Source organism: Leuresthes tenuis, unplaced genomic scaffold (assembly GCF_036924035.1).
Source record: "Leuresthes tenuis unplaced genomic scaffold, fLeuTen1.0.hap1 SCAF_11, whole genome shotgun sequence".
In the NCBI taxonomy this organism is placed as follows: Eukaryota; Metazoa; Chordata; class Actinopteri; order Atheriniformes; family Atherinopsidae; genus Leuresthes; species Leuresthes tenuis.
The window spans coordinates 11,769,227-11,774,564 of record NW_027325365.1 but is presented as its reverse complement, the minus strand read 5'-3'; positions in this window follow the sequence as shown (position 1 = coordinate 11,774,564).

Here is a 5,338-nt window from a genome sequence, read left to right as displayed (position 1 = left end):
GTTTTTGTCTTTGTTTTGTCAGATTATTATGATGTTAAATTATATCTTCAGGGTGGGATTCTTCCTCAGGCTTTATTCAAAAGTTCCTTTTTTGTTTCTTTGTTTTTTTTTTTTGGCATGGTGTCATTTCTGCCGCCGCTCCGACTGAGGATCCTACTCTACTTTTTTTTTTTTAATTTAAAAAAAAATAATTTCCTCCTCCCCACAAAGATCAGCCTGAGCAAAAATAAAAAACAGTACTGTCGTTGCCTGTCCTGATGCTTTCCACTCACTGTCACTTCTCAGCCGGCCTCGAGCTGTTTTACACTCTTCAAAGGTTAACTTTTCGACATCGTCTTCTCAAAGGTGAAAAAATTAGATTCAAACAATGAAAAGTCCTCCTAGCGTTCTGTCCACTCATCCATTTACAGCCTTCCTTGTTTCAGTATGATGGTGCCTTTAAATGGCTAGTTAGCCAATCATTAAACAGATATTATAGCAGGGCAGATAGACTTTAGCTTCATCCTGTTATTGTCGATTATTGCTGCCATGTGACTTATTAAACATAGTCTCTCAGTCAGTGAGAGGTCCAAGAGGTGCTAAGATAGAGTTCCTGTTAAATCACAGTTGAGCAGACGCAGCGTCCATCCATCCATCCACTGTCATCCATTTATCCGAGGAAGGGTTGCAGGCAACAGGTCCGGGAGAGAAACCCAGACATCCCTCCTTCCCATACATGAAGGGACATATAATCACTCCAGCAGAGACCCCAGAGACCTGGGGTCTCCTCCCACCTCAGCTGACTCCTTTCGATGCGGAGGATTAGTGTCCTTACTCTGAGTATCCTCCAGATGGCCGAGCTCCTCACACCGTCTCGCAGACGCAGTGTGATGCATTTTAAAGTTAGGACTTTTTTATCCTGTAAACCAGATGTTCCCACCTTTCATTTTTATTTGGAAAGCTCGCATATATGCAGGAGAAATCCATTATTTACTACAACTAAACTTTCATTTCTCCAATTACAGCCATTTTGACGTAGTTGGATGAAAGTAATTAGATTTTTTTGACCTGTTGTGGAGCAAGTTTGTTCTATTGAGAGATACTTTATGAATCCCCAAAGGAAGATTATACTGATATGGTATGATGATGATGATAGATATACTGTTGTAATAGAAAGAAAATCAGCTGACAAGCACAGAGAGGTGTAAAAATCAGAAAAAGAGATTGTGTCATCATTGGGTTGGGGTGTGGTTTTTGTAGCTTGACAACAACTTAACTGATAATTTTAAGTATTCTGTTTCTAGGGACATGTAATAATGAAGAATAAAATACCCAACTCCTCTTTATCAGATCAGAGTTTAGTGGGTATCTGCTCACTCTCAAGTCAGCTGATGGTTTGACAACAACTGTCCCGTTTTTTAAACAAAAAAGAGGAGTTAAATGACAAAAAAAGATCAGTTTACATACACAACACAATCTAGAGTGGTCCAAATAACCTGTGATCAAAGACCGGAATCCACATAATTACATTCTGAATGTTTCCTTTGAAAATACATTCAATGTGGGGTCATCTTTTCAGGCCAGTCTGTGGAGATTAAACCACCTGCAGTTTTCAGACGCTGCACATGCTCACAAATGTACGGGATCAGCCATAACATTACGACCACCTGGGTTAGCAACAGATCCTTTGGGCCCTCTAAGTTATGGGGGGGGGGGGGGGGGGGGGTCTTTGTGGACTAGGTTTGCTATTAATTGGATTTTTCCATTTATCAGACTGTATTGAGCTATTTTTGAATGTCTTTATTTGATAAAAATCCTCATGAAATGAGTCAAATTACCCAGAACCCTTCAGATAAAGAACATATCTGTGAATAATCTTTTTGAATCCCTAAACTTGTTTAATTTTGGCTCCAATATTTGGGATTTCTGTGCTGTATAGATTCACCTGCAAAGGAGAGGTTTCAGAAATGATTGAGCTGACGTAGAACAGCCTAGCTGTAAACCACACAGATCAGCTGTCTTTTATTGGAGTAAGTTTTGGCTGCTGCTCTTTCTGTCAGGCTGGAAAGGTTGAAGTGACCTCATGTTCGGTGCCTCCATGGGGTCTGGCTTTATTTTATCCACTAGAGGGAACCAGTGACAGCAGCTCAGTCCAAATCCCAGCTGACAGGAGCGATCCTCCTCAGTCTAATCTCGGTCTGATTTCATTTATAATAGCGACTTTATGGACACCACTGCCTAATGTAACCCTTGTCATAAATCTGAGGTTTCTCACGGTGTCAATAACACTCCTTCCAGGATCATCTGAGAAGACACAGAATCTGTATTTTAGATATGGTATCTTCTTTTAACAGCTGTTTATTACTGACCTGACCCCGCTGTTATACACACTGTGGCGCTGGGATCTGTGTGATTATGTTGGGAAAGCCTAAACTCTGTGGCTAAACACAAACATGGGATATCTGAAGAGGATGACTCCCTGTCACACTACACAGACACTCAAAGCGGCAGATTTAACTGCCTACATCTTGATACAATTACAGCTGCTATTCTGTTATCTCCTAAAGTAAAAAAATGGAGAATTGATAATTTAAGAGAACAGATATCCAAGTTATACCACCAAATCATGTGTATATATATATATATATATATATATATATATATATATACACAATCTTGGTGAGTGGTTTGAAGGTTTTGAGCACAATGTCACTAAACTTGTCCAGTTGTGCTTTTATCAGTTAGAAATGTATGAAAAATGCAAACTGCTTGATTGCATTCATCAATAATAAACCTTGAAACAGATTTTACAGAACTCAGCTGTCAGACTTTGAACGCAAACCAGGAAAAAATTACCATAATGCACCAGTTTAGCCACTGTCTTGCAGTATTTTTTAAGATTGATTTTAAGATTTCACCGTTGACTTTATAAAGCTCTCAATGGCCCCTCATCCAGCAACATATCTGACTTATATCGGTCCTCAAGTGGAGAAACACGCCATAAAAGCAGAGGGTTGTTGCTGTGTGGACTGAGCTGCCTGGAGAGATTAGGTCAGCAAATATTTTTATAGTTATGATTCAAGTAGTTAAGCATTAACCTGCCAACAAATGGGCTCTGTTTGTCATCTCAGTGAAAGTGGCGACATGTTTCATTGTACTGCAGTGGGACATACCAGTCGCAGCCCCTGGCAGGGCCTCTTAGTACAGATGGTCCTGGCTGCAGTGTAACCTGTGCCGTCCCCTCATGGTTACTACAGTTCACTGAGGGCTGCCAACAGACCTGATCTGCCAGCGCTGACAGAGACATGGACTGATATCTGATAAGTTTTATGTCTGACTAAAAAAAAATGGACCTCAGAAACACATGTAGTTCAGAGTTAACGCCCCAGAATTTGATCGTTTTTGGCAGATACTGTTTGCGTCATCTGGCTGACTCACTCTGTTCTAAGGGACAAGATCATGTTTCATGAGGGTGTCGGAGAATCTCTGGCAGATTTTGACTCTCCTGTAAATCAAGCTCCATCGCACAAGGAAGTTGGCCACATTGGTCCGCCCTCCTCACCAAGCCCCTGCTGTGTTTTGCGGCTCATTGGCCCGCCGTAGTGGAACAGCAGTCTGTGATTGGATTAAAATGGGGGCAAGTCTGCACAAGACCTACTGACAGACTGATGGGAATGAGGAAGGAAGGCCAGCATGTGGGTTTGCACTGTTCATATTTGGAGAAACAAAGAGACACAAGGGGAGGTCTTTGTCTCTCTTTAACTTGTCAGGTTGTCATAACATTTTACTAACTCTTCTAACAGAAGAAAATCTAGTCTTTTAACTCTAGTTGAAGGAAGACCTGCTTGTGACCACGTTTTTCAGGTTAATGTATCTATCTTTATATTGAATCTTGTAAAAAATAGAAACTTTAAGAACCAATTCATCCTTCTCATCTTCCCATCTGGCTTTAACCTTCTGCTGTTCATCCTTTACTTTTAGAGATCAAGTAGTAGTGGTCATCTAGACATCCAAATGGCCCTCATAAGGAGCTCAATGAGCAGCCCACTGGATGTAGTACTTGTGCTTAATGTCGGTTTCATCAACATCCTTGTATGAGGTTGTTATTTTCTTTTGTAATTCAAGAAAGTTTTGACGAAATAAAGAAGTTTTGATGTCACTCTAGCCTGCTTTTAAATATATGCACCTATGGAGTTGAGACTGACTGAATTTGAGGGCGTTTTACAGGTGGAAGTTTAAAAAAAAAGAAGTCCTGAACTGAAAGAGTTCACTGAGGACATTTATTGTCTCTGTTAACGGCTTCTGGATCAGGTTATGTAAGAGGCCTCTTTGAAAAGAACAAAAAAAAAAAAAAAGCCACACAGAAGGGGGAAGTCCTGCTCTCTTGCCTGCATGAAAAGCAAAGCCTAGATGCTTCCCCATTGAAACCAGCTCCCCCTGTTGCTTTGTCGATGGCTGACCAGAATCTTAAAGATCCAAGAAGAAATGTTCTAATCCGTCTGAGTTGTCCCTTGAAAGTTTCAGGAGTATTTCAGTGCTGGGAACACATCAAACCTGCTCTAATTTACTTATCCGTCTGTAATGACTTAGGATTTATGTGAATGTGTTCCCTCGCCGTAGCAGGAAGTGCCTTATGTGTGTCTGTATATGACTGTTTTTTGAGCAAACTGATGAATCACACGAGCCAAAGCCCGGCTTTGAAAAACGCTCCCAGCATCGATGTTAAATTCTTTGTGTGGGCTGATATGAGGACGTCTAATGGTGTTTAGACTCCCAGCCCTGCAGCTCTAAATATAACAGCAGGAGAATATAACACTGTCATGCGTTGCCTCCTCACTATGCTGCAAAGATTTGACCTTGTCCAGACATCTGCGTTTACTCCTGCATGAAGCCAATGCTTCGGCTAGCCTTCACGTGTCGTACAAAGTAAGTGTCACAGACGTGTTAATGAAACAGGGTTACGATTTAGAGATTCTGGAACTCTATCAGTAGTTCCAAGTTTAGATATTGCACATGATATGTTGCAGGGGGAACTCCATATTAAGTTGAGGCATTGAAAGGAGTTGAAATGACCAATTAAATGAGTCATGTCCTGTGAAGTAGTTACTCTTCCAGCAGGATTCTTTCAGATAAAAGAAGCTGAGATGTCAGTTAATATGATGTTATCGAGAAAAGTCACGCATGGCAAATATCTACTAAAGTAAAAGGATTGAACCACCGTCATGAAAACATACTTAAAGGAGACAATTATCGCACCCACCTCCCCCCAAAAGCAGACACAATTTCCTGAGGTTTTAAAGTGGACATGACATGATCATTTACAGTCATTTTTATTCTTAATCTATGTCAAGATTAGTTT